Source organism: Saccopteryx leptura, chromosome 3 (assembly GCF_036850995.1).
Source record: "Saccopteryx leptura isolate mSacLep1 chromosome 3, mSacLep1_pri_phased_curated, whole genome shotgun sequence".
Classification (NCBI taxonomy): Eukaryota; Metazoa; Chordata; class Mammalia; order Chiroptera; family Emballonuridae; genus Saccopteryx; species Saccopteryx leptura.
In genome coordinates, this window is record NC_089505.1 from 126762640 (window position 1) to 126789372 (window position 26733).

At 48.9% G+C, this 26733-nt stretch overlaps 1 protein-coding gene across 1 annotated transcript in view; it reads right to left on the reverse strand.

Annotated features, from left to right (window-relative positions):
• The window catches only part of ECHDC2 (enoyl-CoA hydratase domain containing 2), a 234551-nt gene that overhangs the window by 100263 nt on the left and 107555 nt on the right, over positions 1-26733 (reverse strand). The window lies entirely within an intron of this gene.

The following is a 26733-nucleotide window of genomic DNA, read 5'->3' on the forward strand; positions in this document are numbered from 1 at the left end:
ATACCCCTGGTCAAGGGATGTATAAGAAGCAATCAATGAAGAATTAAAAGTGCCACAACTATGAGCTGATACTTCTCATCTCTCTCCCTTCCTGCCAGCTGTCTCTTTCTCTCTTGCAAAACAAAGAGAAGGCCTTTGGAGACAGATTCAAGGAGTTTGCCCAACGAGCTGCCACTGCCCACTGCTTCCTTGGTTGCAAGTCGTGAGGACCATTAGAGTTTAGAAGAAAGAAAGGAAAGATACACCCCTGAATAAAGAAGCTGTGGGCAAAAGAGCACAAAGAGCACACCAAGTTGTTTAAGGGATTTTTTTGTTTGTTTTAGGAGAGATAGTGAGGCAGACTCCTGTATGTGCCCTGACAGATCCACCTGGCAACCCCATCTGAGGCCAATGCTCAAGTATGGAGCTATTTTTGGCACCTGAGGCTGATGTGCTTCAACAGGGCTATCCTCAGTACCTGGTGCCACACTCAAACCAATCAAGCCACTGGCTGAGGAAGAGGAAGAGGGAAATTAGGGGAGGGGTGGATCACTTCTGTGTGCCCTGATCAGGAATTCTTTTAAATTATTTATTTACTTATTTACAGAGACAGAGAGAGAGAGAGAGGGATAGATAGGGGCAGACAGACAGGAACGGAGAGAGGTGAGTAGCATCAATCATCAGTTTTTCGTGGTGACATGTGGGTCTTCAGCAGACCGAGACCGAGTAACCCCTTGCTCGAGCCAGCGACCTTGGGTCCAAGCTGGTGAGCTTTTGCTCAAACCACATGAGCCCGCACTCAAGCTGGCGACCTCGGGATCTAGAACTTTGGTCCTTCCGCATCCCAGTCCGATGCTGTATCCACTGCTCCACCACCTGGTCAAGCCCTGATTAGGAATTGAACCTGGGATGTCCATATGTGGGGCCATTGCTTTATCCACTGAGACACCAGCCAGGGTTTATCTTAAGGGTTTTTATCTGTTTTATCAGCTTTCTAAAGGCAGGAATTTTAGGGGAGATCTCAGGGGAGGATCTCAATAGAAGATTCATCAGCTTTCCAGGGTTGTCCTTTAATATGCTGTTTCACAACACAGAATAAATGCTGACGAGGATGTGGAGAAAAGGGAACCCTCCTGCACTGCTGGTGGGAATGCAGACTGGTGCAGCCACTGTGGAAAACAGTATGGAGATTCCTCAAAAAACTGAAAATCGAACTGCCTTTTGACCCAGCTATCCCACTTTTAGGAATATACCCCAAGAACACCATAGAACGGCTCCAAAAGGAGAAATGCACCCCCATGTTTATGGCAGCATTGTTCACAATAGCAAAGATCTGGAAACAGCCCAAGTGTCCGTCAGAGGACGAGTGGATTAAAAAGCTTTGGTACATATATACTATGGAATACTACTCAGCCATAAGAAATGATGACATCGGATCATTTACAATATCATGGATGGACCTTGATAACATTATACGGAGTGAAATAAGTAAATCAGAAAAAAAACTAAGAACTATATGAATCCACACATAGAAGGGACATAAAAATGAGACTCAGAGACATGAACAAGAATGTGATGGCAACAGGGGTGGGGGGGTGGGGGGAGGGGGGAGGGGGTGAAGAAGGAGAGAGGGGTTGGGGGAGGGGAGGGGCACAAAGAAAACCAGATAGAAGGTGACAGAAGACAATTTAGCTTTGGGGGAGGGGTATACAGCACAATCAAATGTCAAAATAATCTAGAGATGTTTTCTCTCAACATATGTACTCTGATTTATCAATGTCACTGCATTAAATTTAATAAATAAATTTTTAAAATGCTGTTTCATAGTGTATAGGGTCAGGGTTGTGGTCTCAACTGATTGGTTGGCACAGGGGTAGGAGGTCAGTGATCATTGCATCTTGTCCTTATGCCGCCCCTGGCATCAGTTTGGTTTTGCTGCTTTTCTGGGCTTGGAGCTGAAACAACAGAGGCCTGAATGTTATCTCTTGTTTGACCAAAACTCTGTCTCTGCCGTCAACAGTCCCAAGGCTTTGTCCCTAAGATTATTTGACACTGATCACCTCATAGTTCTGAGGTCTTAATGCTTAAGGGAGTGGACATGCAAATGAGAGGGAGGAAGGTGAGTCAAGGTGCTGGATGAGGCCAGTTTTGAATCAACTGTTTCAGTTTTCCTATTTAACTAGTCAAGGAATTTTCCTAGCTTCTTACTATCCTGCTGTTGGGTGGATAAAATGTATTATGCTCACTTTGTTAAAGATAACACAAAGAGGCCGTTGCCCAGGTGATATTAATGTGTGTTGAGAATCCTTGTAGCCTGGGGCTTGGTTTTGGGATTAAGCCTTTCCCACCCATTTTTGATGTGGGGTGGTACAATCCAATCATGCCTCAGAAAGTGACTTTGTATTAGAGACTTCCCTATTTTGTATATTGGATTAAGGGTTTGGATTTCTACACTATAAAATGGGGACGAAGCAGGAACTTGCTCTTGTGGTTCTTGGGATGATTAGAGGAGAGAGCAGAGCAGAGAGCAGAAAGAGGCCATGTGGTCAGGAGAAGCAGCCAAGATGGCGGAGTGCTGAGTGAGATGCCAGTTTGTACAGAGTTTGTATCTGGGATAAGGAAGGAGATGGGGAACTGAGGAGAATAAAGCTGGTGAGCTAGAAACCTTTGATTCTAGGAAACTCGGATAAGTCAGTGGCTTTGTGAGCACTGAATGTGATTGGGTTTTGGAGCCCAGTGTGTATTTTTACTTGCCCGCCGGGTGCAAGCTAGGATTAAAGACTATGGCCCACCAGTTTGTGGCTCCGTTGTTTCTTTACCGACTGTCCGAATCCAATGCGAACCTGCATGGTCCGGGCTGCTTTGATAGTGGCTCCGGCCCTGGCTTCTGGCTTTACACCTGCCTAAGTTTTACTGCAAAAGTTTTCTAGTATTGGAACTCCATTTATTTGTTTTATTAAATATATACGTATGTTTAGGTACTGTAAGGCCAGTTGAAGGAGGACACCTGAGTTCAGGTAAGAAGTTTATTAGGAGTCTGCGGGGCTGACTCCTAAGGTGGAGGTCAGCAACCGGTTCTCTAACAGGTTGGGTTAAATAGGGGATTCCAGGGTGGGGGCTGGTAGTTGGTACAGGAAGGGAATGGGGAGGATTAACTGTAAGTAAGCTAGGGGACCTTCCACACCTGGGTGAGTCAATCCGGATGTCTAAGGGGAGGTGATCTGGAATGTCCAGTTTTTTAATGTCCCTTCGTCTACCTAAAGGAAGAGGAGGTCATGGCCCCGCCTGCAACCCTATCATTCCAGCCTTTTGTTATATGGTTATGGGGCGATGATCATTTTTCTGTAACTGCTTCCTGCTGACTAGGGGCAGCGAGTCATGGGAAGGGTCGGCTGGCCTCGGGCTGTGGTGGAAAAGTAGGGACTTTCTGGTAGGTGGCTTGAAGTAACAGGAGCTCATGGACAGTCTGGTTAGTGAAGGCTTTAAGGTGGTCCTGGAGGAAATTAGAGAAAAGATGTAGGAGACAGGGACCAAATGCTAGAATGACAAAAATGAGAGAGAGTGGGCCAATAAATGGTAATAACCAAGACATCCAGTTTGTGTGGAGCCACTGATCCCAAGACCCTTCTTGTCTTTCACGGACTCGTTGACCCCACTCCTTTAGGTTTGTTGCTGGTCTCTAAGCAGCCCTGCCTGGTTGAGGTAAAAGCAACACTGTTCTAGAAAAACACAGATACGTCTCTTTTCCACCGTTGTAAAGCCAGTAGCCACGGCCACTACTACAGCAGCCTGGCCCATGCAGGTTCGCATTGGATTCGGACAGTCGGTAAAGAAACAATGGAGCCAAAAACTGGTGGGCCATCATCTTTAATCCTAGCTTGCACCCGGAGGGCAAGTAAAAACACGCTGGGCTCCAAAACCCACTTACATTCAGTGCTCACAAAGCTACTGACTTATCCGAGTTTCCTAGAATCAAGGTTTCTAGCTCACCAGACTTTATTCACCTCTGTTCCCCATCTCCTTCCTTCTCCCTGCACCCAAACTGCACAAACTGGCTTCTCACTCAACACTCCGCCATCTTGGCTGCTTCTCCTGGCCTCCTCCACGTGGCCTTTCTCTACTCTCCTCTCTGCTCTCCCCTCTAATGCTAATCTCAGGAACCAAGAGCGCAAGCTTCTGTTCTGCCCCCATTTTATAGCGTATATTCATAACCTTTAATCCAATATACAAAATAGGGAAGTCTCTAATACAAAGTCACTTATCTGAGGCATAATTGGATTGTACCACCCCACATCAAAAGGGTGGGAAAGGCTTAGTCCTCAAACCAAGCCCGAGGCTACAAGGATCCTGCCTGCCCACAGCCCGCCCCAACACACATTAATATCACCTGGGCGACAGCTTCCATGTGGGCAGTGCCATCTTTAACAAAGTGAGCATAATATATTTTATCTGCCCAACAACTGTCAAGAGGTCCAAGCCATGGAGGTTTTGTAGCACGACAGTGGCCAGGGAATCAAATTGGTCTTGGAGCCTTACCAGAGTGGAGCCAATTTCCTCTGGGGAGTTTTGAAGATCTGTATTGCCCATTTGTTCCTCTGCTTGATTAGAAGAGTGCTAGGGATAGGAAGAGGCTTGTTGGATGGAACTATGTTGATGTGAAGGGTGAGGTAGACTAGGATACATATTACTGTCCAATTAGTTGGGAGGCCATTTAGGTGTTTGTCCCACATGTGGAGAGAACCCCTGACTGGGTGATACAGTGTTGGGCAGATAAAATATATTATGCTCACTTTGTTAAAGATGACGTTGCCCACGTGAGGCCATCACCCAGGTGATATTAATGTGTGTTGAGAATCCTTGTAGCCTAGGGCTTGGTTTTGGGATTAAGCCTTTCCCACCCTTTTTGATGTAGGGCGGTACAATCCAATCATGCCTCAGAGAAGTGAGTTTGTATTAGAGACTTCCCTATTTTGTATATTGGATTAGAGGTTGTGAAGCTACAGTATAAAGTGGGGGCAAAACGGGAGTTTGGTCTCTCTTGGTTCCTGGGATGATTAGAGGAGAGAATAGAGCCAGAAGCAGAAGGAGGCCACGTGGAGGAGGCCAGGAAAAGCAGCCAAGATGGCGGAGTGCTGAGTGAGATGCCAGTTTGTGCAGAGTTTGTATCTGGGATAAGGAAGGAGATGAGGAACTGAGGAGAATAAGGCTGGTGAGCTAGAAACCTTTGATTCTAGGAAACTCGGATAAGTCAGTGGCTTTGTGAGCACTGAGTGTGACTGGGTTTTGGAGCCCAGTGTGTATTTTTACTTGCCCACCGGGTGCAAGGTAGGATTAAAGGCTATGGCCCACCAGTTTTTGGCTCCATTGTTTCTTTACCGACTGTCCGAATCCAATGCGAACCTGTATGGGCTGGGCTGCTGTGATGGTGGCCCTGGCTCCTGGCTTTACATACAGGCTGAGAGGTGAAGAGAGAACAGATGGACAAAGGGTTGTTCTCATCCTTCTGTTTCTGAGCTCTGGACAGTTGGGGTGGAGGAAAGAGCGGCCCCGATAAGCGGAGTAGATATGAGAGGTAGATTGTTTTGAGCATTGTAATCTTGTCAAGGAGAAAGTAATAAGCTAGTGATAGAATTGGTCGGTGGGATAGGAGCATTTATGTTGTGAAGCTGTAAGAATAGGGGGTCTTGTGAATTGAACAGGGTTAGAAAATAATCCCTTTACTTCTGGAGAAACTTGATAGTTGACTCGGTTATTGTGATGGTCTTTAGGAAATTGAATAGTTACCATGATATTGCAGAGTTCAGAAGGGAGGTGACCTACTGGGACAGTACCTTGAGCAATAAAGCATAGGGGGGCAGGTGAAAGAAGGTGGGTATCAAGAGTGACTGGTCCTTGCCTGACCTATGGTGGCACAGTGGATAAAGCACCAACCTGGAATGCTGAGGTTGCCGGTTTGAACCCTGGGCTTGCCTGGTCAAGGTATATATGGAAGTTGATGCTTCCTGCTCCTCCCTCTCCTTTCTCTCTCTCTTTCTCTCCCCTCTCTAAAATAAGTAAATAAAATCTTTTTTTAAAAAAAGAGTGACTGGTCCTTGAGCAGGAGGGGTTGGGGTTTTAATTTCTCTTGCTGGGAGTTGTAGGTTTGGTATAGCTTGTTTTCTTGGTTTGCAGCTGAGGTGATGTTGGGCAGATAAGTTTGTAAACTGTAATTTTATGCTCGCTTTATTAAAGATGGTATTGCCCATGTGGATGGCTGTCGCCTAGGTGATAATAATAATTACCTTTCTGCTTGGGAAGGGGCTTGGTTATGCTAATGTGTGCTGGGGGAGGGCTTTCGCGCTGGAAAGTTTTAAAAGGAGTTACTAGGAGGCCATTTTGGGAGAGAGAGGCCATGTGGTTGCAGAGGAGGCAGGGAGCAAGATGGAGGCATGCAGAGGGGACTGAGTGAGGCTGGTGAGGCCTTTGATTCTAGAAAAAACTGGAGAAAGTCAGTGGCTTTGGGAGCCCTGAATGGAAAGGGAAGTGTTTTCCGGCTGTATTTTCTCACCCGCCGATTGCGAGCAGAAATAAAGGATGGCCCACCAGTGATTGTGGATTCATTATGATCTGCCCAAATTAAACAGGAACCTGCACAGGCCAGGCGGCTGTGATGGTGGCCATGGCTACTGGCCCTACAGGTGGGGTAATCTCCTATGAGAGTGCCAGCTCTCTCAAAGAAGGTGGCTCCTTTCTGAATCTTGTACATAAGAGTGGTGTGAAAGAGATGAGTATTATTAAGAGGAATAGGGAGAGCTGAGTAAGCTGAAGATGACATGGACAGACATATCCAGCAGTCGGCTGCATAGACGTTAGTCTTGATTAAGAGATTTTGTGTAAGATTAAGAGAGCATTCTAGATATGAGGATTCCAAGAGGCAGGGTATGGGGGCAGAGTATGCCTTTAAGGGTAAGGAGATAAGAAAGAATAGAGCAAGCTGGAATCTTCACCCTATCTGTTGCCAGAGGGTAGTTATAGTTACTCACGGGCCAGGCTCTTCTGGGATTTTAATCAGTCTGAACTTGGCAGATCCTAAGGGGGAGCAGGCATATCTGGGCGATAATTCAGGTTGCCTGGAAAGGCCATCCATAGGTGTGTGTGGAGACTGAGTTTTTGTCTTCCTTAATCTGGAGACATGAAACCAGGGGACCTTTCCCTGGAGTTTTGCAGCCATGGGGATGGCGAGCAGAACCTTGGGATTCACTATGCTGGGTGGTAGAGGTAAATCTGTAACAGAAGAAGGCAAATCTATCTGGCTGAGAAGCAGTAACAGGGCCAATCCCAAGAACAGGAGGTAAAAGGGGAGAGAGGCTCTGAATTTGGAGAGTAGGTCCCAGCCTAAAATAGGCATAGGGCATCAAGGTAGGAGGAAAAAAGAGTGTGCAAAGGAGACACCATGTATTAGACAAGGCAGCGGATCCATGGCAAGTGGGAAGGAAATAAGACCATCAACACCCACAACAGAGATCTTTAAGGGATGAGCAGGACCCGAATCTTTGGGCGAGGCAGAGTAAATGGCCCCTGTGTCTATAAGAAATGAGATCGGCTTACCTGCCACTTGGATGGTTACACTAGGCTCTTTGATGGTGATGTGAGATGGGGCCCACAGCCCTGGGAACCTTCAGTCTTCAGTGGCAAGTCCCATCAGGCTTGGCAAGGTTCGGTAAGAGGTGGCTGAGTTAGGGCTGGAAGAGACTGAACCCTCCCTTAGAGGAGCGAGGGGGCAGTCTACCTTCCAATGTCCCTTTTTCCCACAGTGAGGGAAAGGCCCTGGTGGGGGCTGAGGAGCCCAATGACCTTCTTTTCCACACTTGAAGCAGGGCCCTGTTGGAGTCTTACTTCTCTCAAAGTAAGGTGGCCCTTAGGGGCGTTGGAGGCTTTAAGGGTGGCCACCAATAGCTGGTATTTTGCCTGATCTCTTTGGGCTCTGTCTGCCTTCTCCTGTTCTCTTGGACATTATAGACCTTAAAAGCCATGCTCAGAAGATCTCGCTGAGCAGTTTGAGGGCTCTCCTCTGGTTTTTAAGCTTTTTCTGTATATCGGGGCTGATTGGGAGATAAATGAGTGTTAAGAACTATGGTGTTGCCTGACCAGGTGGTGGCACAATGGATAGAGTGTCAGACTGGGATGCAGAGGACCCAGGTTCGAGACCCCAAGGTCACCGGCTTGAGCGCAGGCTCATCTGGTTTGAGCAAAAAAAGCCCACCAGCTTGAACCCAAGGTCACTGGCTCAAGCAAGGGGTTACTTGGTCTGCTGAAGGCCCGCAGTCAAGGCACATATGAGAGGGCAGTCAACGAACAACTAAGGTGTTGCAACGTGCAATGAAAAACTGATGATTGGGCCCTGGCCGGTTGGCTCAGCGGTAGAGCGTTGGCCTGGCGTGCGGGGGACCTGGGTTCAATTCCCGGCCAGGGCACACAGGAGAAGCGCCCATTTGCTTCTCCACCCTCCCCCCTCCTTCCTCTCTGTCTCTCTCTTCCCCTCCCGCAGCCAAGGCTCCATTGGAGCAAAGATGGCCTGGGTGCTGGGGATGGCTCCTTGGCCTCTGCCCCAGGTGCTAGAGTGGCTCTGGTCTTGGCAGAGCGACGCCCCAGAGGGGCAGAGCATCGCCCCCTGGTGGGCAGAGCGTTGCCCCTGGTGGGCATGCAGGGTGGATCCCGGTCGGGCGCATGCGGGAGTCTGTCTGACTGTCTCTCCCCGTTTCCAGCTTCTGAAAAAAAACAAAAACAAAAACAAAAAAACCCTGATAATTGATGCTTCTCATCTCTCTCCGTTCCTGTCTGTCTGTCCCTGTCTATCCCTCTCTCTGACTCACTCTCTGTCTCTGTAAAACATAAATAAATAAATAAAAATTTTAAAAGTTTATTAAAAAAAAGAACTATGGTGCCCTCGACCGAATTGGGGTCAATTTTAGTATATTTTGCAGTGCCTTCATTAGGCAGGACAGGAATTGAGCCAGATTTTTGTCCACTCATGTAATTCTCAGAGTTTTTCGTAATTAACTGCCTTGTGAGCGGCCTTTTGGAGTCCCGCTATTCAGGTGACCATATGGTTACAAAGGTCTCTGCCAGGTTTGTCAATTTGATAGTCCCAATTAGGGTCTTCCCGGGGAACAGCCACTGCTCCCACAGGGTGTTGATTGTTCGTCCTGTGGAGGTCATCAGTGTGCACCTGTGTGGCCAACCAGACTCGGTCCTTCTCCTCAGGTAGTAAAGTGGAGGAGAGAGTGATAATAGAGGTCATGCCAGGTCAGATCATAAGACTGGGTTAGGTATTTAAATTCCTTTACATAGGTGTCTGGGTCTGTGGAGAAGAAGCCTAGTATCTTCTCTATCTGTGACAGGTCTGAGAGGGAGAATGTAACATGGACTCTAACAATTCCCTTGGCGACTACTACCTCATGGAGAGGGAGGAGAGGAGCTGGAGGGTCCTGGGGGGTATGTCACCTTGGATGGGAGCTAGTATGAGGGGGGAAAGGGAGGTTTGGGGGGGTCAGTATCTGATCCTGAGCTTGAATGATCCCCAGATGGCAGGGAGTTGTCAGTATGGGGGGAGGTAAAGAGGAAGCAGACAGATTGACAGCGTAATCATCTGGATCGAAAGAAGGAGGGTCAGAATTTGTAGGAGGAGGAGGTTTGGAGAGTGCTAGGAGGATCTGATATGTGAACAGGTTTGACAGAAAGAGGGATGAGAACAGAGAGCAAAGAAGGCCTGAACGTAGGGGATTTCTGTTGTGAGCCAGCATGACTCATAATTTTGCAGGTCTCAAGTGGGGACAGTGGAGGATTAGAAAATAAACACAGAAAGAAAAAGGGTGGGATCAGGAAGCCTCATTGCCAAGCTAATGGCTTGCAAGAGTGAGCCTGCACCCCCAAAACACTTTATTTATAGTGCAGAGAGCAAAGCCATTTGCAAAACAAAGAGAGCTCAGATACAAAGTCATATTTCTAAAGCAAACCAAAAATTCTCCCAAGTGCAGAAACCCCCCCACCATGCATAGCATCTTAACTTCACAAAACAAAGGGTAAAAAGAAAACTGCCTCTAGTCACTTTCCAGGGACATGGGGGATAGGAGAGTAGAAACCATCAGCATCACAGCTAACATGGAGGTGTGGGGAAGGGCATGTAAATTGCCTTTACCAACTTAATGGAACAATCCGAGGTATGGGTAAGAGCTTAGCCTTTAGCAGAGGGGTCCCCAAACTATGGCCCGCGGGCCGCATGCGGCCCCCTGAGGCCATTTATCCAGTCCCTTCCACACTTCTGGAAGGGGCACCTCTTTCATTGGTGGTCATTGAGCACAGGATGCATCCGCCACAAAGCACGGCGCCGCTCACATACAGTACTACTTCCAGTGACACGGGACGCACACCTCATGGCTCCGGAAGCGCGTCATATCACTTGTTATGGCTAGCAGTGGCAAATATGGAACCGGACATTGACCATCTCATTAGCCAAAAGCAGGCCCATAGTTCTCATTGAAATACTGGTCAGTTTGTTGATTTAAATTTACTTGTTCTGCCTGACCTGTGGTGGCGCAGTGGATAAAGCGTCGACCTGGAAATGCTGAGGTCGCCGGTTCAAAACCCTGGGCTTGCCTGGTCAAGGCACATATGGGAGTTGATGCTTCCAGCTCCTCCCCTCTTCTCTCTCTGTCTCTCCCTCTCCTCTCTAAAGATGAATAAATTTTAAAAAAAAATTAAAAAAAATAAAAATAAATTTACTTGTTCTTTATTTTAAATATTGTATTTGTTCCTGTTTTGTGTTTTTACTTTAAAATAAGATATGTGCAGTATGCATAGGGATTTGTTCATAGTTTGTTTTTTTTATAGTCTGGCCCTCCAACGGTCTGAGGGACAGTGAACCAGCCCCCTGTGTAAAAAGTTTGGGGACCTCTGCTTTAGCAACTTAAGCAAGTGAGATGGGGGGATGGGCAGCAAGGGCCTTGTCAGATTACTGCCAGTCCCCCACACATCTGTCCCCCAAAAGTCTAAACTGTATCTTGCAGCCTGTTTCTCACAGATTTCTGTGACTGGACTCAGGGGCCCCCAATGGGAATTATAAGTTGCCCCAGTGCTAGGTCTTTCTAACCTAGCAAAACCTTTTGTGCTGTATGTCTCAGAGAGGAGCAAGACAGCAATAGTGTAGTAACCCAGGACTTGGGGTCATGGCCTAGGAATAGCCTACCTCTCCAAACAACTAGACGGAGTTGCAAAGAGCTGGCCACTATATTTGAGAGCCCTAGCAGCCACAGTTATGCTGGTATAAGAGGCAGACAAAATAACTTTGGGACAAGACCTAAAGGTGCGGGTGTCACATGCTGTTGTGACTCTGATGAATGCCAAAGGACATTACTGACTCACTAATGCTTGCCTCACTAAGTACCAGAGTTTATTATGTGAAAACCCAAGACTGGTAATAGAGGTGTATACCTCTTTAAATCTAGCCACACTGCCTGACCTGTGGTGGCGCAGTGGATAAAGCGTCAACCTGGAAACGCTGAGGTTGCCGGTTCAAAACCTTGGGCTTGCCCTGGCCGGTTGGCTCAGCGGTAGGGTGTCGGCCTGGCGTGCGGGGGGACCCGGGTTCGATTCCCAGCCAGGGCACACAGGAGAAGTGCCCATTTGCTTCTCCACCCCCCACCCCCTCCTTCCTCTCTGTCTCTCTCTTCCCCTCCCGCAGCCAAGGCTCCATTGGAGCAAAGATGGCCCGGGCGCTGGGGATGGCTCCTTGGCCTCTGCCCAGGCGCTAGAGTGGCTCTGGTCACAGCAGAGCGATGCCCCGGAGGGGCAGAGCATCGCCCCCTGGTGGGAAGAGCATCGCCCCTGGTGGGCGTGCCGGGTGGATCCCAGTCAGGCGCATGCGGGAGTCTGTCTGACTGTCTCTCCCCGTTTCCAGCTTCAGAAAAAAAAAAAAACAACACAAAAAAAACACAAAAAAACAAACACAAAAAAACCCTTGGCTTGCCTGGTCAAGGCACATATGGGAGTTGATGCTTCCTGCTCCTCCCCCCTTCTCTCTCTCTCTTCCCTCTCTATAATGAATAAATAAAATCTTTTTAAAAAAATGTTAAAAAAAAAATCTAGCCACACTGCTTCCAGTGAAGGAGGGAAAGCCTCAGCACAATTGCTTAGAAGTTTTATTCAGTATACTCCAGCTGGATGGACTTCCTAGATCAACTCCTAAAAGAGCCAGACTGAGCCCTGGCCAGTTTGCTCAGTGGTAGAGCGTTGGCCTGGCGTGTGGAAGTCCCAGGTTTGATTCTTGGCCAGGTCACACAGGAGAAGTGCCCATCTGCTTCTCTACCCTTCCCCCTCCCCTTCCTCTCTGTCTCTCTCCCTCCCTCAGCCAAAGCTCCATTGGAGCAAAGTTGGCCTGAGCACTGAGGATGGTTCTGTGGCCTCTGCCTCAGACGCCAGAATGGCTCTGGTTGCAATGGAGCAACGCTCCAGATAGGCAGAGCATTGCCCCCTGGTGGGCATGCCGGGTGGATCCGGTCAGGTGCATGCAGGAGTCTTTCTGCTTCCTTGCTTCTCACTTCAGAAAAATACAAAACAAAACAAACAAACAAAAAAACACCAGACAGGCCCTGGCCGGTTGGCTCAGCGGTAGAGCGTTGGCCTGGCGTGCGGGGGACCCAGGTTCGATTCCCGGCCAGGGCACATAGGGTAAGCGCCCATTTGCTTCTCCACCCCCCCTCCTTCCTCTCTGTCTCTCTCTTCCCCTCCCGCAGCCAAGGCTCCGTTGGAGCAGGGATGGCCCGGGCGCTGGGGATGGCTCCTTGGCCTCTGCCCCAGGTGCTAGAGTGGCTCTGGTCGCCACATAGCGACGCCCCCGGAGGGGCAGAGCATCGCCCCCTGGTGGGCAAAGCATTGCCCCTGGTGGGCGTGCCGGGTGGATCCCGGTCAGGCGCATGCAGGAGTCTGTCTGACTGTCTCTCCCTGTTTCCAGCTTCGGAAAAATACAAAAAACAAAACAAAAACAAAAAACAAAACAAAACAAAACAAAAAAAGCCACCAGAGTGGAAACTATGTGAATGGAAGCAGCTCTGTCAACTCAAGGGGAGAAAGGCAGGCAGGGTATGCAGTAGTGACTCTAACAGAGACTGTAGAGGCTTGGCCTCTACCCCAAGGCATTTCTGCTCAATGGGCAAAATTGATTGCCCTGACTTGGGCCCTAGAGCTCAGTGAAGGAAAAAGAGAAAACATTTTTTTTGTATTTTTCCGAAGTGAGAAGTGGGGGGTGAGGGAGGAGACTACGGGGGGGGGGGCGGTGTTGGCAAGCAGACAGACTACTCCCACATGTGCCCAATCGGGATCCACCAGGCATGCCCACAGGGGCGATGCTAGGTCCCTCTGGGGCATTGCTCCATTGCAACCAAAGCCATTCTAGTGCCTGAGGCAGGGGCCATGGAGCCATCCTCAGTGCCTGGGCCAACTTTGCTCCAATGGAGCCTTGGCTGCAAGAGGGAAAGAGAGAGATAGAGAGAAAGGAGAGGCGCAAGGGTGGAGAAGCAGATGGGTACTTCTCCTGTGTGCCCTTACCGGAAATCAAACCCAGGACTTCCACACGCTGGGATGACGCTCTACCACTGAGCCAACCAGCCAGGGCCTAGAGCAAACATTTTTACCAACTCCTGCTTTGCCTTTCTTACTCTGCAAGTCTATGGGGCAATGTACAAGGAAAGAGGGCTCCTGACAGCCAGGAGCAAGAACCTCAAATATCCAGGAAAAATTCTCCACCTGCTAGAAGCAGTCTAGAAGCCAAAACAAGTAGCAGTAATCCACTGCCAAGGACATCAGAGGAGAGGAATGGTGGAAGCCCAAGGAAATGCCAGAGCAGATGCAGAGGCAAAGAGGGCTTCTTTTCTGCCCTACCACAAGGCTACTATAACTCCTCTCATCCCATAGGCCCCGGATTTTGCACCCAAACATTTTAAGGGAGAAAAAAGGTGGATGGAAAAAGAAGGAAAAAACAAATTGAAAGATGGCTGGATGCAGCTGCCAGATAGTTATCATCCTCCATCTATTGGGACCGGCAGTTGTCCAGGCTTTACACACTGCCACCCATCTGGGACAAGAAAAGACAGAAAAATTTCTAGGAAGGTATTTCTACATCCCTCTCCTAGCAACCTTAGCCAAGAAAGTCAGCCTGCACTGCCCAACCTGCCACCAGAACAACACAAGACAAGGACCTTCAGTGCCCCCCCTGTTGGGCAGATAAAATAGATTATGCTCACTTTGTTAAAGATGGCGCTGCCCACGAGGAGGCCGTTGCCCAGGTGATATTAATGTGTGTTGGGGGCAGGCAGGATCGTTGTAGCCTGGGGCTTGGTTTTGGGAGTAAGCCTTTCTTACCCTTTTTGATGTGGGGTGGTACAATCCAATCATGCCTCAGAGAAGTGACTTTGTATTAGAGACTTCCCTATTTTGTATATTGGATTAGAGGATGTGAAACTACAATATAAAATGGGGGCAGAATGAGAGTTTGCCCTCTTGGTTCCTGGGATGACTAGCATGAGAGAGCAGAGGGAGCAGAGCAGAGAGCAGAAGGAGGCCAGTGGAGGAGGCCAAGAGAAGCAGCCAAGATGGCGGAGTGCTGAGTGAGATGCCAGTTTGTGTAGAGTTTGTATCTGGGATAAGGAAGGAGATGGGGAACTGAGGAGAATAAGTCTGGTGAGCTACAAACCTTTGATTCTAGGAAACTCGGATAAGTCAGTGGCTTTTTGAGCACTGAATGTGAGTGGCTTTTGGAGCCCAGTGTGTATGTTTTTACTTTCCCGCCGGGTGCAAGCTAGGATTAAAGACGATGGCCCACCAGTTTGTGGCTCCGTTGTTTCTTTACCGACTGTCCGAATCCAATGCGAACCTGCATGGGCCGGGCGGCTGTGATGGTGGCCCTGGCTACTAGCTTTACACTCCCAGTATCCAGTCTTACGGGGCAGCCCGCTTTGAGGATGTACGGGCAGACTTCACCGAGATGCCCAAAAGCCAAGGCTATCAGTACCTGCTGGTGCTAGTATGCACCTACTCAGAATGGGTAGAAGCCTACCCCACTGTAAGGCCAGGAGCCGCCATTGTGGCCATTCACATGCAGGTTCCCATTGGATTCGGGCAGATGATAAAGAAATGGTGGAGTCAGAGGACGGGGGGCCATCCTATTTATTGGTGTCTCACCAAGACAGGCAAACCACAAAAGAAGACAAGGGAAAAGCAGAAAACCAGCTCTTCCCATGAAGGGCAAGGGATCAGGGAAGCCCCTGCAATTGTGATAGCAGGAACTGTGTGTCCAAGCTCCTGGTCTGTCCCACTTTATAGTGTAGAAAACCATAATCCCTTAATCCAATATACAAACAAGGAAGTCTCTGATACAAAGTCACTTATCCAAGGCATAATTGGATTCCTCATGAGAGTGTACCACCCAGATCATACAATCAGTAAAGGGTGTGGGGAAAAGCTTAGTCCCAAAACCAAACCCTAGGCTACAACGACCTGGCCTGCTCACAGCCTGTCCCCCACACCCAATACAAGTCACAAGCGAGCAAACATATATATCATATTTACAAACTTACTTGACCAACATTCCACCCCTTTTGCTCGCTTTACAATCTAAACCACAGGCATCTTCCATGATGGTCACTGTGCAAGGAATAGGATACATTGCATAAACAGAAATAGTACCAACTACAACAATAGGATTAACAGATCAAAAACTATGGGCGAAATGAGAGAGCTGTCAGTGGCACCAAGAGAGGCAAATCTTTTCCCTCTGGCAGAATACAGGCCAGAGTTTTGTCTGCAGACAGCACCATAGCTGGCACCAGAGGCCGCCCTGAGCGGGCATACCAAACCTTATTGGCCAATACACCAGCATCTGCTGGTTCTATGTGTAGTAAAATAGGGGAACTCATTATTGGCCATAAAGAAATTACAAAGGTGCCCTTCAAAATGCTGTCCCCTTGAGCACTCAAGGGATAATACACTTCTACCTTAGGTGGCCAGGTGCTGGTTGCCCAAGGAGTTAACTGGAGGTCCACCTCTAACCCCTTTCCCCATGGTGCCAACAAGGCCACCCATCTCAGATGGGGGGCCTGTACAGTCCAGGGACAAGTCCATTGAAGCCGTTGTCCTTTAAGAAGGGCTGTTGGAGCAGGCAAGAGCACGTTGCCCTGCTGTCCGAAACCTGGCTTGAGTAAAATGTCCTTGGTGCGTATCTGCAACTGAATAGGGGCAGCTGTCCGATGCAGGAGGGCCTCTACTGGAGCTGGGCTTCCCCGTCGAGGTCGCTCATTCAAAATCCGAAGTACTGTCCATAAGCGGCGTGTCCATCCAGTAAGAGAGCCGGTGCCCCCCTCCTGTCGCAGTCCCTGCTTTAAGAGTCCATTATAACGCTCAATGATACCAGCAGCCTGGCGGTGGTAGGGAACATGGTACTTCCAGTCCACCCCCAGCTTTTGAGCCCATTGCCTCACCATTGAACCAGTGAAGTGGGTACCATTGTCACTTTCAAGTACCAGCGGTCGCCCGTATGCAGCACTCAGGCGGTCCAGAGCCTGTATGACTGCCCTCTGGTCAGGGTTACGAGCGGGGTAAGCAGCAAGCAGCCCGGTGGCAGTATCTACACAAGTGACTGCATACTGGTACCCTTCTGACTTTGGTAAGGGTCCAATGATGTCTATCTGCCATCGTGTCAGTGGGACATGACCCCTCTGGATCTGTCCAGGTGACACCAGTGGTCTCCAAGGGTGTTCCTTGGAACATACTGCACATTGCTCACAGGCTGCAAGTACCTCTGCATAGGACACAGGCAAGTTCCAAGCCTTAACCGTAGCCCACATAGTTTTCTGTCCTGCATGGAGCAGGTGCCGGTGTAGCCACTGTGCCACATCACCTGCAGGTGCAGTCTCCAACCATCGCACCCTTGCCAACGTATCTGCCTCATCATTCCCAGGATGGGCTAGAGGGGCATGCCCTGTGACATGATATACTGTCATCTGCTTCTGGTGTCCTATTTCCCATAAGTCCTGCCACATGGCCTGACCCCATAATGGACGGTGCATTACCATCCACTGGTTAATGTGCCAAGTAGCAATCCAAAGGGTCAGTCCACGATAGACAGCCCAACTGTCAGTACAGATCACCAGAGGTGAAGGTTCATTATGGGCAACTAGCCAAACAGCTCTTAATTCTGCCCATTGGCTGCTTTGGCCTGTACCCGTGTCCATCCAAATAGTCTCAGTGGCCGGATGGAAGGCGATAGCCGTCCATTTGGCAGGTTGGCCCCTGCTGGAACCATCAGTATACCAGGCATCTTCGGGGATGGGCACCCGCCCCTCCTGGTAGGGACTGACCTCAGGTTCTGCCTCCTGAGCCCCAGTTGCACCTGACTCTAAGGTCACATAGGTGACTGGACCCAAGACTTCCTGCAGTTCTGCCCTCAATGGGCTGGTGCTAAGAGCACAGCGTTGTTGCAGATAGGCACCCCACTTGGCCAGGGTAGACATTTGGGCCATACCACTACGTGGTTTAGTTGCCCAATCTCTCACCCATCCAGCTATAGGGTATGTTGTTTTGACTGTAACTGGTGTTGTGGTTGTAATACTCTCAGTTGCCAGGAGGGCAGCATACACAGCTGCCAGCTGCTTCTCTACTAATGAGTAACGAACTTCAGCACCTTTCCACAATTGGGACCAAAATCCAATAGGTTGCCGTAGGCGCTCTGTCCGCTGCCACAAGCCCCATCCAAACCCCTCAGAGGTTACATGAACATCCAGCTCACAGGGCCTGGCAGGATCAAACACATTCAAGGCCTGTGCCACCTTGACAGCTCTCTTAGCAGCTGCAAATGAACCTTGCGCCTGCTCAGTCCAATCCCAGCGAACCCCCTTTCGAATAAGGTTGTACAAGGGGCGTAGTAACTGAGCCAAATGCGGTATAAATGCTCGCCAATACCCCAACAAACCTAAGAATTCCTGTAACTGTTTTACCGTAGTGGGCACGGGGTATGCTTGAATCTTATCTATAACTGCATCAGGGATAACTTTTGTCTTACCCGACCAGACAACTCCCAAGAATTTAACAGATAACCCAGGTCCTTGTAATTTGTTCTCGTTAACTGCCCAGCCACATGCTTTCAAATGGGATAGCAGGGTAGGGACTGCTTGCTCCAATTCTGAAAGAGAATCACTAGTTAGCATAATATCATCAATATAATGGTACAGGCGGACTACCTCTGGCTGTTTCCATTTAGCCAGGTCAGCAGCCACCAGCCCATGGCACAAGGTGGGGCTATGCAAATAGCCCTGGGGTAACACTGTAAAGGTCCATTGTCTCCCTTCCCAACTGAAGGCAAATTGGTCTTGACTCTCTGCGGCTATATCAATAGAGAAAAAAGCATTGGCCAAGTCTGCCACAAAGTGGTATGTCCCCAACTCATGGCTTAGCCGATCCATCATGTTAGCTATCGAAGGAACAGCAGCGTGCAAAGGGGGAACAACTTTATTAAGTTCCCTGTAATCTACTGTCATTCTCCAGGTTCCATCTGCTTTGCGCACAGGCCATACTGGGGAGTTGTAAGGACTGTGTGCTGGCCGGATGATCCCCACCTTTTCTAGTTCAAGGATTGTCCCTGTGACTTCTTCATAACCACCTGGCAGGCGGTACTGCTTGGTGTTAGTCACACGCCGAGGGACGGGTAATTGCAAAGGGGAATGTGATGCATGTCCCCGCAATACTGCCTTCACAACCCTGATCCGCAGCCGAAACTCCCCAGCTGTAGTTTCCAACCACAGTCCTTGCAAGACATCTACCCCCAAAATATATTCAGGAATAGGAGATACATACACCTTATATGGCTTAGGAGGCAGTCTCCCTATCCCCAATGGAATAGTTATTGGCTTCACTTGAACAGTTTGGCCCCCATAACCGTCAATGGCCACTGGGGTCCCAGCAAACCGCTCTGGGTTTCCATAGAGAAGGGAACATTCTGCACCTGTATCCACCAAGGCCAACACCCGTTGTACATTGGAAGGGGACCAGTGGATAGCCAGTTCCACATGTGGCCTCCGGTCCCTGCCCATCCCCGTTAGACGGGTCCCTCGGCCTTTTTCCTATTCAAACTGGTACAGTGGGTCTTGGGAGTTCCCCTCTCCCTCGGCCGTCTCTATCATATAATCTTGTAACCGAGCTGTGCGCGCACCAAACGTTTTATTGGTAGCTGCTGGGGCCTTTCGTCTCAGTGGCTGGAACTTCTGTTCTGGTTTAAGCTGCCGCCAAAGCTCCAAAAGAATTTTATTAGACTGGCCATCCAATTTCCCCTTATCTGCTCCAGCCACAATCAAGTCTACCCACATCTGTGTTCGGGTAACCTTTACAGGCCCGTTTCCCTTGTTAGTTGGGGGGGAAACATAGGCAGCAGCCCTCACTGCTTTATGATCCCGAGCAGCCTCCAGCTCTCCCAAATCTGCTACCATCTGTGTAACTGCATTGATGGGCTGCCCCACATAGGGGCCCAAGATAGCCACAAGTGACCCAAAAAGGGCTGACGGGGAGCTAGCAAGGACAAATTCCCTCATTTTGGCCGTAAACACTTCCTCGTCTGGCCCACGAGACCCAGGGTTGAAAACAGCATTCTTCATACCTAGTTCTCGAAGGACCTTTACTAACTCACTGTAGCACTGCCACCGACTCATTGCCCCCGGCAGTTCTCCAGCATTCTGCCAGACCATACGAATGGCAGCCATCACCCATTCTAATAGGGTATGGTCTCCTGGGTTGCCATGGCAGTTCTGAAGACGCTGCCTCAAGGAAGAGTGTGTGGTAATGGCGGCCAATTTCTCCATCTCTGTTCCGGAGAGCATGATGCCATCCACTCCTATATCCCATAATCGTAGTAACCAGGCTACCAGGGATTCAGTAGGTTTCTGCCTAAATTGTGCCCCCAACTCCATCAGCTCTGCCTGGGTATAGGGCCGGACCACAGAGTGTTCCATTACCTGGGCTGGAGGCTGTGGCTGCCCCTGAGGGACTCTTTGTTGCTGGGTTTTTACCTTCTTGGCGACAACTGGTCGGGCTCTCAGTGTGCGTATGGCAGCTTCAGCCTGAGCCTTCTCATCCTCAGAAGAGGAGTCGCAAGCGCCTGCTCCCGCTGACTCAAAGCCAATCCACCGGCACGGATGCTGCTGCTCCTTTGGTGACTGTTTAGGCTCCTGTGGCTGCTGGCTTTTGGCTGGAAGCTGAGACTCGAGCTCTTGAATCCGCAGTTGTTTCTCCAACAACTGCCGGTGAACACGTTCAACTTCCAGGGTAAACTGCAACTCGCGAACCCGTAATTCCTTCTCCAGTGCTCGCTCCAATTCCAGCCTTTTCTGCCGTTCTATTTTCAATTCATACTGAAGCTTTTGACCTCGGGCAGTTTCCTCTTGAGTAAAAAACATGTAGCCCATGGCCCCTAAAAGGACAGCCATGGGGAGCCAGAGCAGCAACCAGTACTCTATCCCACCCATCAAGGGTGGTGACTCCATACCAATCTCTGAATCCTGCCGGAAACTACGCCAGTTGTAAGGCCAGGAGCCGCCATCGTGGCCATTCACATGCAGGTTCCCATTGGATTCGGGCAGATGATAAAGAAATGGTGGAGTCAGAGGACGGGGGGCCATCCTATTTATTGGTGTCTCACCAAGACAGGCAAACCACAAAAGAAGACAAGGGAAAAGCAGAAAACCAGCTCTTCCCATGAAGGGCAAGGGATCAGGGAAGCCCCTGCAATTGTGATAGCAGGAACTGTGTGTCCAAGCTCCTGGTCTGTCCCACTTTATAGTGTAGAAAACCAAAATCCCTTAATCCAATATACAAACAAGGAAGTCTCTGATACAAAGTCACTTATCCAAGGCATAATTGGATTCCTCATGAGAGTGCATCACCCAGATCATACAATCAGTAAAGGGTGTGGGGAAAAGCTTAGTCCCAAAACCAAACCCTAGGCTACAACAACCTGGCCTGCTCACAGCCTGTCCCCCACACCCAATACAAGTCACAAGCGAGCAAACATATATATCATATTTACAAACTTACTTGACCAACACCCACTCAGACTGAAAAGGTTAGGGAAATAACCAGGACATTGCACAGTAAATTATTCCAAGATTTGGATTGCCACTTCGGATAGGCTCTGACAACGGTCCTGCCTTTGTGGCTAAAGTAGTGCATGAGACTGCTCAAGCCCTGAACATCATGCGGAAACTTCATGCGGCATACAGACATCAAAGTTCGGGAAAAGTGGAATGCATGAATAGAACTTTAAAATTAGGGCTTAGCAAGTTGTTGGAGACTGCAAGCTGACAGGGTCTTGGGTCAAATAAGTTTGCAAATATGATGTATATGTTTGCTGGCTTATACTTTGCATTGGGTGTGGGGGACAGGCTGTAAGCAGGCAGAGTCCTTATAGCCTAAGGCTTAGTTTTAAGACTAAGCCTTTCCCACTCTTTTAATCCTAAAATCTTCTCAACACTATGCTTCCCCCCACACCCTTGACTGTTGCATGATATGGGGTGGTGCACTCTCATGAGGAATCCCATTTATGCCTTAGATAAGTGGCTTTGTATCAGAGACTTTCTTATTTGTATATTGGATTAAAGGTTTTGATTTCTACACTATAAAATGGGACAGGAGCCCATGCTGGAGGAGAGCAGAGAAAGGCCACGTGGAGGAGAGGAGAAGCAGCCAAGATGGTGGAGTGCTGAAGGAGAAGCCAGTTTGTGCAGAGAGAAGGAGATGGGGAATAGAAGTGAATAAGGCTGTTGATGTAGAAACCTTTGATTCTAGGAAACTCAAATAAGTGGCTTTGGGAGCCCTGAATGTAAAGGAAAGTGTTTTCCCATTGTGTGTATTTCTTGCCCACCGGGTGCAAGCTAGGATTAAAGCTAATGGCCCATCAGTTCTTGGCTCTGTTGTTTCATTACCATCTGTCTGAATCAAATGCAAACCTGCATGGGCCAGGTGGCTGTGATGGTGGCCGTGGCAACTGGCCTTACAGGGTCCTTGTGGTTTAGATTTCTGGGGGACAGAGGTGTGGGGAACTGGCAGTAAGCTGGTAAACTGACAGGATCCTTGCTACCCATCCCCCCACCTCACTTGCTTGATTAAGTTGCCAAAGCTAAGTTCTTCCCCACAACCTCTGTTTAAATTGATAAAGGCAATTTACACGCCCTTCTCCACACCTCCATGTTAGCTGTGTTTCCACTCATCCCATCCCCCATATCCCTGCAAGAGACTGGAATTAAGATATTATATAGGGTGGAGGGTTTTCTGCACTGGGGAGAATTCTTGGGTTGCCTTGGAAATGTGTTAAGCCAGTATTCATGGTCACTATTGCAACCGCCTGGCCCATGCAGGTTCTCATTAGATTCAGACAGTCGGTAAAGAAACAACGGAGCCACCTAACTGGGCAGTGGCGCAGTGGATAGAGCATTGGACTGGGATGCGGTGGACCCAGGTTCGAGACCCCGAGGTTGCCAGCTTGAGTGCAGGCTCATCTGGCTTGAGCAAAAAGCTCACCAGCTTGGACCCAAGGTCGCTGGCTCAAGCAAGGGGTTACTCGGTCTGCTGAAGGCCCACAGTCAAGGCATATATGAGAAAGCAATCAATGAACAACTAAGGTGTTGCCACGAAAAACTGATGATTGATGCTTCTCATCTCTCTCCATTCCTATCTGTCTATCCCTGTCTATCCCTCTCTCTGACTCTCTGTCCCTGGAAAAATAAAAAATGAATAAAAAATAAATCTTAACCTTTAAAAAATATATATATATATATAAAAAAGAAAAAGAAACAATGGAGCCAAGAACTGTTGGGCCATCACCTTTAATCCTAGCTTGCACCTGGCGGGCAAGTAAAAACACACACTGGGCTCCAAAACCCACTTATTCAGTGCTCACTAAGCTACTGACTTATCCGAGTTTCCTAGAATCAAAGGTTTCTAGCTCACCAGCCTTATTCACCTCTGTTCCCCATCTCCTTCCTTCTCCCTGCACAAACTCTGCACAAATTGGCTTCTCCTTTAGCATTCTGCCATCTTGGCTCCTTCTCCTCTCCTCTCCAGGTGGCCTTTATCTGCTCTCCTTTCTCTGCTCTCTCCTCTAACGCTAATCTCAGGAACCAAGAGAGCAAGGTCCCGGTCTGCCCCACTTTAGTGCAGAAATCCAAACCTTTAATCCAATATACAAATAGGGAAGTCTCTAATACAAAGTCACTTATCTGAGGCATGATGGGATTCCTCATGAGAGTGCACCACCCTACATCAAAAAGGGTGGGAAAGGCTTAGTCCTGAAAACAAGCCCTAAGATACAAGGATCCTCCTGCGTACAGCCCACCCCCAACACACATTAATATAATCACACCCATCCCAAACAATCACCTGGGCGACGGGCTTCCACATGGGCAGCGCCATCTTTAACAAAGTGAGCATAATATATTTTATCTGCCCAACAATATGTGACTTTGTTTCTGAGTTCTCTTTAATTTGCTAATGACTTTGCTCTGCCCTATAAAGCAGTTTTGGGGTGGAGACTTGCTCTTGCATGCTACTAGCTGTGCAATAGGTCCTCCCAATCCTATCCTTTTTCTTTCTGTGTTTATTTTTTAATCCTGCACCGTTCCCACCCAAGACCTGCTAAATTATTTGCTGCCTGGGTTCATGACAGTAAGTTATGTCAGGAAATAGGTCTTAAATGGGTACAAGCTTTACCTTTAATTCTGTTCAAAATTTGGTGTACCCCATTGATGAACACTGGATACTCACCTTATGAGATATATAATAGGCCTCCTCCAATATTATGTAGTTTGCCAGGGACCCCCTGAGAACTAGGAGAAACAGAACTACACAGGCAATTAGAAGCATTAGGCAAAGTAGCCTGTACCATATCCAAGTGGGTACTAGATAGGGCTCAAATCAGTTCGTTTACCTGTGTCCATTCTTTTTCCCTAGGAGACCAGGTGTAAAGCCAGCAGGCAGGGCCAGGGCCACTATCACAGCAGCCCGGCCCTTGCAGGTTCGCATTGGATTCGGACAGTCGGTAAAGAAACCATGGAGCCAAAAACTGGTGGGCCATAGCCTTTAATCCTACCTTGCACCCGGCGGGCAAGTAAAAATACACACTGGGCTCCAAAACCCAGTCACACTCAGTGCTCACAAAGCCACTGACTTATCCGAGTTTCCTAGAATCAAAGGTTTCTAGCTCACCAGCCTTCTTCTCCTCAGTTCCCCATCTCCTGCCTTATCCCAGATACAAACTCTGTACAAACTGGCATCTCACTCAGCACTCCACCATCTTGGCTGCTTTTCCTGGCCTCCTCCACGTGGCCGCCTTCCGCTGCTGGCTCTACTTTCTCTGCTCTCTCATGCTAATCTCAGGAACCAAGAGCCAAACTCCCGCTCCGTTCCCATTTTATAGTGTAGAAATCCAAACCCTTAATCCAATATACATAATAGGGAAGTCTCTTAATACAAAGTCACTTCTCTGAGGCATGATAGGATTGTACCACCTTACACCAAAAAAGGGTAGGAAAGGCTTAATCCCAAAACCAAGCCCCAGGCTACAAGGATTCTGCCTGCCTTTAGCCCACCCCAACACACATTAATACCACCTGGGCAACGGCCTCTTTAACAAAGTGAGCATAATACATTTTATCCGCCCAACACCAGGTGTTGGTCAAATAAGTTTGTAAATATGATATATATGTTTGCTCGCTTGTGACTTATATTGGGTGTGGGGGACAGGCTATAAGCAGGCCAGGTCATTGTAGCCTGAGGTTTGGTTTTGGGACTAAGCTTTTCCCCACACCCTTGACTGATTGTATGATCTGGGTGGTGCACTCTCATGAGGAATCCAATTATGCCTTGGATAAGTGACTTTGTATCGGGGACTTCCTTGTTTGTATATTGGATTAAGGGATTTTGGTTTTCTACACTATAAAGTGGGACAGACCAGGAGCTTGGACACACAGTTCCTGCTATCACAATTGCAGGGGCTTCCCTGATCCCTTGCCCTTCATGGGAAGAGCTGGTTTTCTGCTTTTCCCTTGTCTTCTTTTGTGGTTTGCCTGTCTTGGTGAGACACCAATAAATAGGATGGCCCCCCATCCTCTGACTCCGCCATTTCTTTATCGTCTGCCCGAATCCAATGGGAACCTGCATGTGAATGGCCACGATGGCGGCTCCTGGCCTTACACCAGGTGTGGGTCATGGACTGGAATTCAGCTCTCCTCTGACCCAGGTGGAAAGGATGCTATACCATAATCCTGACCACTCCTACTGCTACCAAGGTAGAAGGCATACCTGCCTGGATTCACCAGAGCTGGCTGAAGCCTGCAGCCCCTGCAGAGACGCCCTCGTGGACAGCAGAGATAGACCCCACCAACCCCTCTAAATTGACCCTAAGGAAGAGAACATGTCCTGCTCCAGCCCCAAACTGGAAGCTGGCTAGTCCATTGTTGGGCAGATAAAATATATTATGCTCACTTTGTTAAAGATGGCACTGCCCACATGGAGGCCATCACCCAGGTGATATTAATGTGTGTTGGGGGCGGGATGTGGGCAGGCAGAATCCTTGTAGCCTGGGGCTTGGTTTTGGGATTAAGCCTTTCCCACCCTTTTTTTTTTTTTTGTATTTTTCTGAAGTTGGAAACGGGGAGGCAGTCAGACAGACTCCCGCATGCGCCTGACCGGGATCCACCCAGCATGCCCACCAGGGGGCGATGCTCTGCCCATCTGGGGCATCACTCTGTTGCAACCAGAGCCATTCCAGCACCTGAGGCAGAGACCACAGAGCCATCCTCAGCGCCCGGGCCAAATTTGCTCCAATGGAGCCTTGGCTGCGGGAAGGGAAGAGAGAAACAGAGAGGAAGGAGAGGGAGAGGGGTGGAGAAGCAGATGGGTGCTTCTCCTGTGTGCCCTGGCCGGGAATCAAACCCGGGACTCCTGCACGCCAGGCTGACGCTCTACCACTGAGCCAACCAGCCAGGGCCCTTTCCCACCCTTTTTGATGTTGGGTGGTACAATTCCATCATGCCCCAGATGAGTGACTTTGTATTAGAGACTTCCCTATTTTGTATATTGGATTAAAGGTTTGGATTTCTACACTATAAAATGGGGGCAGAATGGGAGCTTGCTCTCTCGGTTCCTGAGATTATCATTAGAGGGGAGAGCAGAGAGGAGAGCAGAAAGAGGCCACGTAGCCTGACCTGTGGTGGCGCAGTGGATAAAGCATCGACCTGGAAACGCTGAGGTTGCCGGTTCGAAACCCTGGGCTTGCCTGGTCAAGGCACATATGGGAGTTGATGCTTCCAGCTCCTCCCCCCTTCTCTCTCTGTTTCTCCTCTCTCTCTCTCTGTCTGTCTCTGTCTCTCCCTCTCCTCTCTAAAATGAATAAATAAAAAATTTTTTTTTTAAAAAAGAAAGAAAGAGGCCACGTGGAGGAGGCCAGGAGAAGCAGCCAAGATGGCGGAGTGTTGAGTGAGAAGCCAGTTTGTGCAGAGTTTGTGCAGGGAGAAGGAAGGAGATGGGGAACAGAGGTGAATAAGTCTGGTGAGCTAGAAACCTTTGATTCTAGGAAACTTGGATAAGTCAGTAGCTTTGTGAGCACTGAATGTGAGTGGATTTTGGAGCCCAGTATGTGTTTTTACTTGCCTGCCAGGTGCAAGCTAGGATTAAAAATGATGGCCC